The sequence below is a fragment of the Heterocephalus glaber genome, unplaced genomic scaffold (assembly GCF_053883595.1).
Source record: "Heterocephalus glaber isolate CG9 unplaced genomic scaffold, H.glaber_assembly_v1.0 deba00000122, whole genome shotgun sequence".
Taxonomy (NCBI): Eukaryota; Metazoa; Chordata; class Mammalia; order Rodentia; family Bathyergidae; genus Heterocephalus; species Heterocephalus glaber.
In genome coordinates, this window is record NW_028258138.1 from 20,487,256 (window position 1) to 20,503,258 (window position 16,003).

A 16,003-nucleotide genomic window follows, 5' to 3' on the forward strand; every position below is an offset into this window, starting at 1 on the left:
GTACAAAAAAAAAGAAAAAAAAGAAAAACAGTGACCCCATACAAATAACCTAATGATGAATCTCAAGTTCCTAGAAAAATAAAAACAACCCAAACCCCAAACCAGTAGAAGAACAGAAATAATAAAATTAGGGTAGAAATTTATACGATGCAAATTTTAAAAATGTTATCTATAAATAAAAGTGTTAGTTCTTCCAAAATATAAATAAGATTGATATTTCCTTAAATAAACTTATGAAAAGAAACCCCAAATTAACAATTCAAAAATTTAGAAAATGAAATTCCTAGTCATGACTGAAACTCAGATCATTAGAAATTGTATTGAAAACTTATATTCCAACAAATTTGAGAATCTGAAAGAAATTAATAAATTCCTATACACATATGATCTACATAAATTGAGCCAAAATGATATAGAAAATTATAATCATCGGTAAACTATTAGATTGAAGCAACATTTAAAATTCTACCAACAGCCCAGATTTACTGCTGAATTCTACCAGAGCTTTAGAGAGGAACAATCACCAATGTTCCTCAAATTTTTAATGTATTATGAAGGGAAGTTATCCTCCCAAATTTATTATACAAAGTTAGCAATGCCCCATACTAAAACCAGATAAGGACTGGTGAAAAAGGAAAACTATAGACAGATATCCTTGACAAACATAGATGCAAAATTTGTCAATAAGATCTTTTCAAATAGAATTCAATCACACATGCAGGATATCGTGCACCCTGAACAAGTTGATTTTGCTGGTATGCAAGGGAGATTCAATGTGCATAAGTTCGGAAATATATCATAAATACAATTGAGTTTAAAAATTTATAATCATCTCAATAGATGTTAGGAAAGGTTATTAAAAAATTTGCCAACACTATATGATTTAAAAAAAAAAAAAATCCCCCACTGGGCGAGAGATTTAGCCCAGTGGCACCACACCTGCCTCGTAAGCACAAGGTTTTGAGTCCTATCCCCAGGACAAAAAAAAATTGTAGAAATGATATAGCCATAAATGATAAATGATAAAGCCATACATATATATGAAACAGTCACAATCACCATACTATTAAACCCAGAAAAACTGAAAGAATTCCCTCTGAAGTGTGGAATCAAACAAGGGTGTCCACTCTTAAGCATTCTTTCAATATAATATGCAACACATTACTCAGAGCAAGTGGATAAACAAATAAATAGGATGAAATATTACTTAGCCATAAAGAAAAATAAAATTATGTCATTGCATGAAAATAGATGAAACTGGAAATTATCATGTTAAGTGAAAGTAGCCAGTCACAGAAAGATAAATATCACACATTTTCTCGAATGAGAGAATATAAAAATACCCCAATTAATAAATTAAGAGAAAGAAGGAAAAACCAACAGGTAATCTTCTGGATATGGGAAGGCAGTAAGCAGGGAGGAGGGAACAAAAAGAGGGAAGGTAATGGGATTGAAATTCAGACATGTCACATGCTTGTACTAACTTCCCAAAATAAAATTCATATTCATGCAACATTAACATATATTTATAAAATTTTATAGTGAGAAACTTTAAAAGTCAACATTTGACTGCTATACAAAAGAGAATAATTAACTTTTGTTGGTTTTTTTTTGGTGCTGGAGATCAAACTCGGGACCTTGCGCTTGCGAGGCAGGCGCTGGAACCACTGAGCTAAATCCCCCGTGAGAATAATTAACTTTTAATTGTTTGCATCTGCATTTTTTTCAGTAATTAGAAAATATCTAAATTGAAAAATTTATAAATTATTTTGAAAGAAAATCTCAGGTGATTCTATTTAAACCAATGTATTTAAAATACAGCCCCCTCTAAAACAATTAAATTATGTATCGCTCTAGCAAAATACATAGCTTAAGTTCTCACCTTTATAAAAAGGAAAATAATTGAAAAAGAAATTTTACATATATAAAATTTTATATGAGTTTATATATAAATACAATATATATTTGAGTTTAATATTTCTCCTCCTCTCCCTCCTTTTCACCTATCCTCCCTCTTTTCCCTCTCTCACTTCCATTTCTTCCCTGTCTCAGTTTTTCTCTCTCTCTTATTTTCCTGAATAAAGGGTATAACAACTAAGATATGGTGCTAACTATAGAAGAACATTATTTTTAAAAATTGTATTGGTAGTTCTCTTTCTACACTTGATCTTAGCCAAAAAGCCGAGAAGCGATGGTAGTTCTTTTTCTGTAGAGACAAAGCATCTGCTGAGGTCTTTAAGAGAATGAGACTTAAGGTGGGGGCATGTAATCATTCTTCCTCCTTATTGCAACAAGTCCTATTTGTCCCTATTTAGAGCAGCAAGGAAGGGAAAGATGCAGCTAATATACAAATGAACCATCCAGGTGCAGAGTGTGTGTGTAGTGATAAGCTGGGTAGTGCCTGAGTAATTGTAGTAATTCACTATACATAAATATATTCTATGGACAAAGGAAAGCAAATAAATGGAGGGATTAATAAAATTCACCTTTAGGTTAAATATCAGTACATATTCCAAACAATGCTTAGTTTCTTAGAGGACCAAAGGTAATGTGCTCAACTTTTTAACCATATCTCAAACCAAATTATACACTAAAGACAAGTTAGTCACAGCTGATTATCTGAGGTAGAAAAATTATGTAATGTTCCAGTCCAAGGATGTGTTTTTACAAACAAGCATAATTTTTGCCAGTTGTTGAATATGCAATTTTGGGGGAAAGACAGTGATAAACTATAAAAGCAGAAACCATAAATTTTATTTATTTATTTGTTAATTTTTAATTTTTGTTACCTTGGATTCAACTTAAGACCTTCTGCTTGCAAGATATGTGGTGGCACCACTGAGCTAAATCCCCAGCCCTCATAAATTTTAGAAAGAATAAAATAATGTACAAGAACATTTCATTTACTTAACATTGTACTATATGGTTTGATAATAAGCTAATTTTACAAAACTAATGTTTCAGGTAGCAGTTTAAATCAATAATTAGATATCTTACTTTTCCAGATATCTTTAAATCTCTCCCCAATTTGGAATATTATCCATTGACATCCATTTTTTTATTTAAAAATGAACTGTGCAACATTGTAGAGTATTCTCTACTATGCATTATATTTCTACTATGCAAATATATTTCTACCTACCAGTATTATGGAATGTAATGCATTTTATGCAATTTAATAAGTTTAATTTTTTCAAGTCAAAGCACAATACAGCATCTAGATAAGCTACATTCAGGTTTCTCTCACATAGAAAGTGGTACATAATATCACTCACAGTGCACTGTCATGTGAGTTTTGTAACAGGGATAAGGGACAAGTAATGCATACATTAAGGCTTTAGGAGGAACACACAGAGAGGAAACACATATAGAAACTATCACCAGTAAATGTTTAGGATTCTGTTACTGCCATCACAGGGAGTGACAATATATTTACATTGGTTTGGCTAGCCACAGTCTCTTAGGGAGAAAGACTACAGCCCTTGGGCCATGAGGTGTTTATTATGAATGACTAGGAAAGTATTTGCCTCACTGTGGGATTAGTGTCTGGGATATATCAACAATATTGTTAATATACATACCAGCCTGTTGGGAGCAATGCTACATAATTCTAGGGAAAAATCATTTGAGTAGGCTTAGTTCTCCTGCCTACAGGCCAGCTATGACATTCCAGACATAATTGCATTTTGGCCTCGGGTCACAACTGAGACCTCAGTGATCCCGGGATGCTGTAATGCTCCAGGACAAGACCACACCTGCGGGAGACGCCAGGGAGGAACCAAATCTTCATCTGTAGAGTTGCTCATTGTTCTTAGATTTCCACTGCCCCCCAGTGTAAGACCAAGGGCCTTACCAAACGCTCCGAGGAGCTGACTGCAGCGACGAACACCCGGGAAGGAACACACCGGACAAGTTGGAAAATAAAACAGACCTTTATTAGTCTGGCCAGACCGCACTCCCAAAGCAAAGTAGCTAAGAGAGGCAACTGGCTCAGAGTCCGAGGCTGTTTTGTAAGGGGTTGAGGGGGAAGTTAACATGTAGATTCACGGAAAAAAAAGGAACAAAGGTTAGTGGTCGACTGTCACGTACTGACGGTCAGCAGACACACACAGTAATGGTCACGACCATATGGTCACGATCGTCAAGTACTGATGGTCAGCAGACTCAGTGATGGATTGTTCTACCGATAGTGGGTCCGGGAATATTCGTTCTCCAGACAAACAAGGGGTTGAATGATTTACTTAGGAACTTTGTTTTGTTACAGATTTTATCTACCCTCCCAAGACTAACAAGCACATTTTAACCATTAAATTTTAAACACAACAGAGGCTAGGGGAATAATTGAATTTTGAATCATACAGTCCCATACCAGTCTTTTGTTACACCTTGTTTATCCCAATGTGAAGTACTGAACTCTGCATTTCACTTGTTACATCTGTTTCCCATGTACTGAATAAAAAGTGCTGCAAGCTAGGGGGCTTTCGTCTTTGGTGCCCAGAGCAGCACTGATCAGACCCAAAGCTCAGCTTCTTCTCAGTCTCATTTTTCTACCTTTCCTGTAATTCGCCGTGTGCTGCCGTGGCTCGCAGGAGACTAGGACTTACTGCAGAGGTTCTGGTAACGTCCCCTTCCCTTGTTCCCTGCATTGTTTGGAATGTCATAGCTGGCCTGTAGGCAGGAGAACTAGGCCTACTCGAATGATTTTTCCCTAGAAGTATGTAGCATTGCTCCCAACACCAGCCTTCTCTTATTCATTTGTTAATTGTTCAGGAAGAATCTGCTCTTTTCATAGAATAACCAGTGTTTTGATTTCCATTCTTAATATTGGATGAAAATGATTACTCTACACAGTTCGGCTATGGCCAATTTTCATGAGGCTGACCTTAGTTGGAAATAAATCTACAGATTTTTTTCAATTGAGAATAAATAAAACATTACTCTTGTATGTTCATTAAAAAATAGCATTTGTGATGTTACAAATCTCCCTACTAATTTAGATGTTTGAAAGATGCAAAAAATGTCTAGCATATGGATGTTTACTTCCAGAATCACTCAATATTCTATAGCAATATAATACAAAGAAAACACCTTATTCTGACAATATTAATTTTGGGGAGAAAAGACTAAAAAAGGAAAAGAAATGTGACTATCTCTAAAATAATCTACAATGATCAGAGAAATAAGTAAATTAATTCATATTAATTGATGTACTTTTTATAGGAAGAGTATAACTAGAACTGAGCAGAGGTGGATCATGTTTGCTCTTGGAAGCTCACGATTACATTTTCATGTAGTTCACAATAGCTAAGACAAGATATTCACACCATGAGAATCAACAAATCATACATTGAAAAGGTCTTCCCTTCAACTCCCTAGAATACTAATTATTAAACTTTTAACAACCTATTTATGATTACAAGTCAAAGACAGTGCGGTCATAAGTTGATGGTGAGATTCATCAGTTCATTCTCAATTCTCAATCTTTATTCTAAGACTGAGAAAGTTTATTTTAATGATCTCTGTAACTTTGATGGAAATGAGGAGTAATTAGGGCTTCCTTTGATAGGTCTAGGATATTTTTGTATTAAAATTTATGTGAATTCCAGACTGTACAATAAGGTAAGGCATTTGCATGGAATGGAACATCAGGTAGTCAATTTTTAGAAATTTATTGATGCAATAATAATAGTTTTAATAATAGTAAATATCGATCAACCTAAAACATGATGAGATTTTGATGTCCATTGTATAATAATGGCTTATGATCTGCTTCTCAGTCATTAGAGAGTATTGGAAAATTTATGCGAGATTAAATAAATACTGCATTCAGGGAGACTTTGTGGAGTCAGACAAAGGATCTGGGAAAGGGAAGAAGGAGTAAAAGGGAATAACTATGATCAAGGTGCAATATGCTATGCACCAGTTCCACACGATGAATTACGTATCACCAACATATACTATTAAAATATAATTTTAAAGTCTTTTTAAATAGGGAAGGGTGGAGGGGTTGAAGAGAGAGCAGGGGAGTGGGGGAAAATTAAAACCAAGATACATCATGTAAAGGTACAAGTTCCCAATGATGAATGTAATTGTACTGTATACCTAAAATGTACCAATGAATTTAATGGAAAAGATACAATTTAAAAATATTACATTCATTTAAATTGAATCGATTTGGGGGATTTTCTCTGAAATTCTTTGCCATGTCCAATCTATACATGTAGCATAGAAATGATCCTTGAAGTTTTGCATTCATTATAGGACTGAATCCTGCTGTTCCACCAGACAAGCCAGAGAAGCAACTATTGGTGCTGCTGCCAACCTTGCCAAGAAGGGTAACTACACAGACTAGATGTGTACTTGACAGACTTCTGGTATCTCAGGTCAGCAGGACAGAGATGAAGGAAGGTACAGACAAACACATTGGCCTGATCTTTGAGGTTAAGGGTTCTCACATGAAAAGTGGGTCTACATTTTAACCAATCATGATGTTTATAAAAAGACCTTTAGAGTTTTGTGTCCAATTGAAACAAAATCCCCAGTGTTATGTAAAAGTGTTTATACAATATTATCCATGTTTTTAACCTAATATTCACAATGAGCATATATTGAACTACTATTTGTAATTTTGTGCTTATCATGAATAATATGCTACAAATGAATGTCAGTTATGAAAAATGCAGACGGGAAATAGAATTTGTATTTATAATTCTCCAACAGTTTATGATGTGTTACTGACTTGTAGTAATATTTTATAATCCATAAAGTGAACAATAAAAATAATTTTGATTACATTAATAGTAAAATATTTTTTGAGTCTATCAAAGCTTCATACTACTAAAAATTAATTTTAAAAAGTACTTGAATGACAAATATTTTACCAAAGGGGCAATGTACATAAAGCAATCTTTCTACAGATCCACAAAAATTATGACATTTTATTAAATTTCAAGAGAAAACTCTAAATTTCCCATGAGTTTGGGTTTATTTAGACTCGGCTTTAGTCAGTTTCTGTGAACTTATACATTGTAAATTCCATGCTCTGTTAAGCCACAGATGTAAATATATTGATTTATTATATATCTGTATTTTCAGTGATGGTGCAAGATATGTATGATTTTTGGAAAAATGCTAAATATTCATATTTTCATTTTCTGTTTTGGTAGATATGTTATATAATCACCCAGCCTATAAAGGTTTATAGCATGAACTTCAACATTTCATGTAGTTCTGTATTTCCTATTTTTTTCATCATCTATGATTGAATCAGAAACTTCAAAGCAAATGCTAAGAAATTTCTGAAAGACAATATATATATATGTATGTATGCATATATACTTATGAGGTAGTTAATAATAAAAACATAAAAATCATGAGAAAACTCATAAATTTGTTAAAACATGCTATTATTTTTTACAGTAATTTTATATAGTATTAAAGACATACTGTTATGATATTAAAGAACATACATATAAATTGTATTTTTAAAACTAAGCCATAAATGTTTCCTAATTGCCAAATTTATAATGTTGAATTTTGAATTTTCTGTGTATTCAAAACTGAACAAAGCAGGGCTAATGTTTATATATGAACTTAACTTTATATTAGAAAGAATAATTTATTATTTAAAATTATTTGTTCTAGGTATTAAATATTGTTAGTTTCAATTCTAATTTACATTGGCTATAAAGAGGCTCACTATTCTATCCTCTAGATATTCCACTTGCTCCTAAGTTTTTAGTTATTTATTTTTCCTAGTATCTTTGCCATTTAAGTCCTAGCAGAGAGCAGAATATTTAGTCTGTACTTAGTAAGTAAGACAATGTTTGCCACATAATTGCTGTAAGATGGTATTTTTATGAGAAAAGATTTATGACATTTTTCAATTTCAGATTCTCTTTCCTGTTTATATGCATTCTCATTGGACAGCAATTATTGATGTTCTCTCAGAAATTCCTTTATGGTCAATGAAATGCATACTTACCAACCATATTAATTCATGTAACCTCATTCATTTCTATTAATAAAATTAATCTCTTGAAATCTTTTTAAGTATGTTATCAGATTTTAATTTATTCACATATAAATGTGCATTATAGGTAGATAAACTAAATAAGAGAAGTCATTATGCTGTAATTAGATAAATCTTCAGTATCAGGATTAATTAGAAAGGTGTGCCATAACTTGTCAAGAAAATATTTGAGGCTTAGAATTTTGCCTAGGCTTTGATATTTCAGTATATATCATAGACACTGGTAATTCACTATTATATTACTATCTCAGTGTTAATATGAATTTTCAAATCAAGTATTGCCTGTATAGTTATGAAAATAGCATCTGATTAAAGATCACTAAATATGTAGAAAGAGGCTTAAATCTATATCAAATAAAAATGATGTGAAAAGATTTCTACAGTGATGAAAAGAGTTGTTTAACCACATTATATTATTGTTCCACAAATAAAGGAAAGGTAATTGACTTATTGAGTAATCTATTGCTTTCATTTGTAGTGATCAATTAGGAGTGTTGCATAAAAAGTGTAAAAAACTGAGATATTTTGATCTCTGCATATCAAAAGCTGTAATTTTATATAACTATCAAGAACACAGGCAGCTTGCTGCATAAGTTAAACCAAACAACTCACTATAATTACATGTATTGAATTTAACCTTTTTTCTTTTAATTATCCTTGTAGGAAACATGACATTGAAACGATATGACAAGTAAAATAAAATTAAAAATAGCAATTTTCATGTAATTGTTTCACAGTTTAACAGTAGAAATTCCTTTAAGATTTAATAAGTGGTATATGTTAATATAATTTTCTTTCATTACGATTTCCTCATTCTCTTTTTCATTCAGTAAATTCTGAACACTTGTGTATGTAATACATTATTAAATTGTCCCTATTTGTATGATAAATTAGTAAATCAAAATAAAAATGAAACTTTATTAGAGGAAATTCACATAACATATTTTGTCATGTTCATAAACTTGTTATGACTTTTTACAAGCATTAATATTTATGATAATTACTAATATTTTATTAATAATCTTATATCAGTTCAAATATATAGACTTAAAATGTGTTATAAATTCTTCTTACTCCAAGAATTATTTTTTCTATTTCATTACATTTAATGTACTGGTGAATTTTTCATTTCATCATTCATGTTGATGACAAAAAGAAATAAATGAAGCAACAAAAGTATTGTGAAGTAAGGTGTTTTAAAAGGTTTATGCAGGTATTATTTATGTTTCACAATGGATTTTTGTGTAGATATTAACATGAAAGCTGCATAAAGCATCTGAAGTATAAATAAAAAATTTATCTCAAATATTTCAACATAAATATTATGCAAGTGCTAAAACATAGCCTTTCTTTAAAAATGCAATGTTTATATGTTTAAAAAACTATGTTCATTATGCAAATGTAAATCTTTATTCAGCTTTTCTTCAAGTACAAGGTAAATTATTTCAAAAATAAAAGTTTAATAACTTTGAAAATCATTAACATATCAATATATTTTCAAAGTGATGAGCCAGATATTTCCTATTTTTGCAGTGAATTTATTGGTATGCACCTTTATATTTATTATAAATGTAACAGCTCTTTTCAAAAACTGCTAATGTATTATATCAACTAAGTTAAATGAGTGTGTTAATCTTCTTTTGTACATTTCACTTTAAATTAATCCATATAAATGAAGTTCCAGAGTGATTGTGAACCTGAAAAAAACATAATAGTGAACACAATCGACTGGAATGAGAAGACCAGCATGTGAGTAAAGGATTCTGGAGAGGTCTGATTGGTCAGGGAAGCTCAGCTGATGCTCGTTTTGCCAGTCACCAGGAAGTGAGAAACTTTCCTCTTCCACAGGGACCCACCATGATGCTCTCCCTCACTTCAAACCTGATCAGTAGAATGAGCTGATCAAAGACTGAAACCTATGTAACCCTGGCTAAGTAAATCATTTTCTACCTAACTTGTGTATGTCAGGCATTTTGTCCCCAAAATAGGAAACATGGTGATTAGAACATAACATAAATTTATGAGTAAATCAGTTATCTTCAATTCTTACAGTTCTCCAATTGTAACCTTAAATGGACAAATACTGAATGGATATCTATTATGTAAATGTAATATTCCAGAAAAGAGAAAAGAATAGTTCATTCAATATTATTATTGCTTTAACTACTTGTGTTTTTTGTTTTTCAGTACCAGGGGTCAAACTCAGGACCTTGAACTTATAGGGAATAGGACCACTGAGCTAAATCGGTAGCCCATGAAAAGTCGTTGTTAAACTCTGCCATATCCTTCAAAACAAATAATGGCCAAAGTTATTATGCATGAATTTAAAATTTTGAGACTAATAAATATGTACATATTTAATACTCCTGGTCCTTTATTTAGTTTGCTTACTTTGAAGCCAGAGTCAAAATAGCCATTGTGTCTTTGGTATTGTTCAGAGAGCAATTGGTTTCCCATTGAGAAATATCTCATGCTAATTTACCTTGTTATCAAGTGTGTGATGAATTTTTATTTTTTTAGCAATAGAATAGTACAAATATGCCACTAGATTTACCATGATTTCCATATATTTATTTATACATCCTCATTGGCAATACTCCATATCTATGGGTTTAGAAAGAAATACATGCTAAATATGAAAGTATCAATCTCAAAGTACAGTGGGAGAATTTAGATAGTAATAAAATAACTGCAACAAAAATGAAACCTGTAGAATTTCAAAACCTGATATTTATAGTTGTTTTAATAAACTTTAAATAACAGTAGAACCTTGTACAACAATATATTTATATTTTACATACATTAAATATAATTTTATATGTTCTAATGATCTATGATATGCAAATAATAAATATCAAAATAATAGCTAAAACACTGGCAATAAATACAGAATAAAAACAATGAGCTTTGATTAAATAAAATATTCTTAAAGGAAAACAAAAAGAAAGAACAAATCAGAAAAAACATACATTAAAAAGGAAAGAATGTGCTCTCTGTGTGTGTGAGAGAAACAGAGGGGAAAATCAATCATGTTAATTATTGTGGTATGTCTATATATCACAACTTTATATCTAATATATGTCTGTGGATGCTAAGAGTTAAGGTTTACAGAGGGAGGGGAACTGGGCTGTGTTAATCATTTTAGGTCAATCTGAAAATATATTATGTTATTAAGAGCTACCAATGCCTTCTGAACATTACTGAACTGTCTGATATATGTTCTTTACCTAACTTTAGTTTTTAAAATATTTTGAAAAGAGTAATTTCTCTTTTAATAGGATTCTTTGAATGTTTTAAAACCACATCCTGTAGGAGGTTTGAAAGCAGAGAATTGTCATAACCAGATGGTACAAAATACCTCAATTTACTGTCATTACTTGCTCATTTAAAATTTAGTTTTAATGTCTGAGAGTAGCTCATTAGCCACTTTCAATTACTCCCTGATGTCCACTTGATATAACTAAAAGTTCTAATATTTTTCCTTTAATCTTCTCCAAGCTATGGATACATCTTACAGTTTTTGGTACCACCACTTAAGTTCTATCTGTCAGCACCTTTCAATCCAAACAGGTAAGTTTATGATCTACCAAAAAATGTATTAAGCTAAATTTTAAGAACCTAATTTATTTACTTTATATTATTATGCAAATGAATGACAGACTTCTATAACTTCACAATGCAAAGAGCTTCGTGTAAGAATAAATTTTGGTTATTCCTTTTTCATTGTTACTATATTTTATTTTGGTTTTTTCCTAGTCCAAGAAAATTATGGACAGTAATATATATTCGAGAAAGACAAAGGAGGCATAGTTCCACTTAACATTCCAGTGAACATTGATAATCTGTCTTTACCTAAACCATGATCACTTCATGATATTTGGGTATTTCCCCATCCCCTGAATCTTGTTTAGTAAAAGATACTCCTCCTATTGTACAAAAGGAAAGTTTGTACATTTGCTCTCTGTAATTATCTGGAAGCTAGAATACTTGAACTAGATCAAGGCTCAGATAGTCAAAGTTTAAAATCTGTGCCTAAAATTCAGAAATAATATAATAAAAAGCATGCATAAGCAGCTTTTTCAATGAACTGCAGTACTGATGCTGGTGCTCCTTTACCTGTGTGCCTCAATACTCAACCTGAATCTTTCCTGCATTTCCCTCCACACTCTGACTGTGTCTTACACTTTTGATTTTGGTATTCATTGTTTATCTACCTCAGTGTTGGTGTAGTTGTTTTCTCCAGCACTTCAGACTAGCATTTGTGATGAGTTTTAACTTTAGTTTTGCATCATGTTAGATTTTTTAAATTTCTGTTTTCTAAGATACATTCTGATGTTACTCATTAAACCTATGTCAAATTCTTTGATAAATTTAAGTTTAGTTTTATGTTTTAGTGAGACTGATTAATTTTTATTGGTCACCAAAACATTCATGTACAGGGCCGGGGATTTAGCTCAGTGGTTCCACCGCCTGCCTCGCAAGCGCAAGGTCCCAAGTTCGATCCCCAGTACCAAAAAAAAAAAAAGTTAACAAAACATTCATGTACAACAAACTACCATTGATAAACTGTTGTACGCAAGTTACTAGAACACAATTTCTTTTGCTTACCCTGAATTTGGAGATATACTTACGCTAGTTCTGTGGCTGAGCAGAATAATCTCTGTAAAACATGCCCATATTTGTTAGCTGAGCCGACCATAGCCTAAATCTGCTTGCTATTAAGGACTTGGTCAGGGACACTCTACTTTTTTATTGATTTGGAAATAATTCTTACCACTCTCAGAATCATAACCAGGGCTGCCATAGCTGACCTTCCTTAAATGCTATTGATATTTTTGTTCGTAAAGTTAATCACTATGTCATGACAGTAGAGAATGAAAGAGTAGTCACTATGGTCTAGGAAGAACAAGGAAGAGGGCTGGAGGGATGGTGGATAACAAGTACCAAAATTCAGTTACATAGGAAAAATATGTTGTAATAATCTATAGCTCAGTAATGTTACTATAGCTTAAAATATATTACATACATATTAAGAAAAACTTGAAGTTAAGAATATAAATTTCTCAACACGACGAAATGGTAACGCTTAAGGAGACAGTAATGCTAATTTTACCAATTTGATCATTACATATTGTATTCAAGTACGGAACTAACATACAGTACCAGACAATTATGTACAATTACAAGCTAATTTTAAAATTTAGGAAAAATAAAGACATTAAGAAATTACTTCAATGAAGTGACAATGAGCCAGCACAAGTATCAGAGTTCAAAGTACAGAGGAAGGTAAAATAAGATGGTGCTTATCTTTCTTTCTGCTTTTACTTTTCTTGTTTGTTTGTTTTGGTACCAGACTTCTAACTTGGGACCTTGTGCTTGTCAGGCAGGCCATAGCACAACAGAGCTAAATCCCCGGCCCTTCTTCTTTCTTTTTTCTTTTCTTTTCTTTTCTTTTCTTTTCTTTTCTTTTCTTTTCTTTTCTTTTCTTTTCTTTCTTTCTCTCTTTCTCTTCTGTATTTATTTATTTTCTTATTCATTTATTTACTCACTTTTGTCTGTGAGAAAGTTGATAATGCCAATTCCTTGAGTAAACACAGTACTTTTCGTTCTGTTATTCACTTTCTCCAGGAAGATTCACTGGGTTCCTAAATCACTACATCTTCCATGAAAATCTGAGGATATATTAGTCTGTTCAGTCTGCCATAGGAAAAAAAAATGCTACAGACTGGGTAGCTTTAAAATAAATACTTGTTTTCCCCTAGTTTTCAAAGGTAAAAGTCTAAGTTAAAGGTGTCAGTAGATTTGATTGGCCTTGAAGCCTTTGTGCTTGCTTTCAGCCAGCCTCCTCACTGCTCATGTTCACAAGCATTACCCTCTGCACACATGTCCCCAGGGGCTCTTTATTTGTTCTAATTTCCACTTTTATCAAGGGCTCTAGTCACATTGGTTAAGGGTCATCCTAATGACCTCATTTAAAATTTTTCTCTTTAGATAGTTCATTTAAAAAAAAGAGAAATTTCTCCTTCTTACATACTGGGCATTAGAGCTACAACATATAGTTCCCCAAAGAGCAAGAGGTATCTCTGAAATTATCAACACTCTTAATTATGATCATTGCTGCTGGTTATCTGTATCTCATCTTGCAGCCCTTAGGATTTCTGGTACAGCATCAGAAAATCCAAGAAAGCATAGTTTTATAAACTCTTTTCCTGCATCGCCATGCTCTTAGTGTCCTCCCTCTTTTCTGTGGCTCCATCAATCAGTAGAGAAAACCATTTCTTCCACACTAAGCCTCATTAGCAGGGTACAGAAACTCAGATGGAATAAATGAGACTGCATCTGAGTTTTTATACGAAGCAAAACAATTGATTTGAAATTCTGAGATAATTTTAAAATCAGAATCATTGAAATAGTAAATGCATTCAACTGTTAATTTTTTTATTCTGTGCCTGTTCAAATCAGTTTACAGCTCTTCCTCCACAGTATGAACCTTACTATTTCTTATAAAGAAGGAATATAGGAAAATGGGATATAAGAGACTAACAAAAGTACCACAAATTTATTAAACTTTCTGAAATATCCAAAGATCACTATTTGTACAATAAGTGCATTATTTTCAAATTAGCACCAGATGCTTATAAATGGAATTTAAAAACTGATTTTTACTGTATACACATAATTAAAGCTGAGGTAGTAGTGGCAGATCTCTGACTTTTCAAAGAGGTAAATATGAAGAGAATAGTTAAAAAACTCACTAAGCTGTGATGCATCCTGGCTAAATCTTTGTAAATATACATCATCACCTTAAACAGCACCTTATGCTAACAATTTAAATTAATGATTTGCTATGGTTGATGGATAATTGTTTCCATCCTTATGTTCTCTCATTTTTTTTCCTTTATCCAGTCTGTTATTTTTATTACTCAAATCCCTTATCAAGATAAATATTTTGATCTCTAAACTAATTTTCTTCTACTTTATAGATGGCAAGGAGGAAATTGGTAACTCATCTTCACAATAAGATTAGACAATAACACTACCATTAGTGAGTTTTCTGTTTCAGAAATGCTTATAAGGCATCTAGCAAGTTTGTCCTGACCTTGGGAGGAGAATGTGGTAGTCTCATAACTAATACTTGTACAAAAACTAGATCTAAAGAAAATTGTTTTATTGCGTAAAAAAACAATCAAAATATATACACTAAAATTCAGGTTGAGTTTTTAACTCCTTAGTGTTCATATACACTTCAGTCTGTTTTCCTGATGAATATACATATGTGTAAGAATATTCTCACATGTGTAAGAAAAAAAAATATATATATATAAAATTCTCATTTAAATTTATATATATGCAATTCTCAGTTAAATTTAAATTCTCATGTAAAAGAAGTAGAGCAATATATTAATTTGTGTGTCTGCTTATTCTACTTACCATTATGGTCTCAGGGTGCATGTATTTTTCTAAATCACTCAAATGTATCTTTCTTTGTATGGGAATAGTATAAATATGATATCTAAATTGTTTTTACCAAAACTATTTTGAAGTGTAATTATTTCAGTTTAGGCCACTATACCACCACCCTGAGTGCAGAGGAGCAGAGCTTCTGTAGCACAGAGAAGGTGAACCTTCTGGGCTGCTGTACCACCACCCTAAGCATGGAGGAGGTTAGCTGCATGGGTGCGAGCGGCACACATCCTCCTCCTCACTCCCCTCCCACCCATTGAAACAAGAAGATAGATAAACAAGTCTGAAAACCAGACTTTCAGATCATCTAAAGCAAACCCAAAGGGAAACAAGATGGAACAATCTGATACTCAAACACCTGGACTCCCTGAACTGTTAACAAAAGAGGATTTGGAAAAAGTGAAATCAGAAGTAATTTCTCAGATAACAGCAGAGATTGTAGCCATAGTGCAAGACATGATTAATAAATCTAGAGAGGACACAGATTAAAAAAATAGAGGAGCTGAG

At 32.2% G+C, this 16,003-nt stretch overlaps 1 pseudogene; it reads right to left on the reverse strand.

The window, feature by feature from the left end:
* Positions 1-2,080: 2,080 nt before the first annotated feature.
* LOC147830370 (U2 spliceosomal RNA) lies at positions 2,081-2,193 on the reverse strand (annotated as a pseudogene).
* Between the last annotated feature and the right edge of the window lie 13,810 nt (positions 2,194-16,003).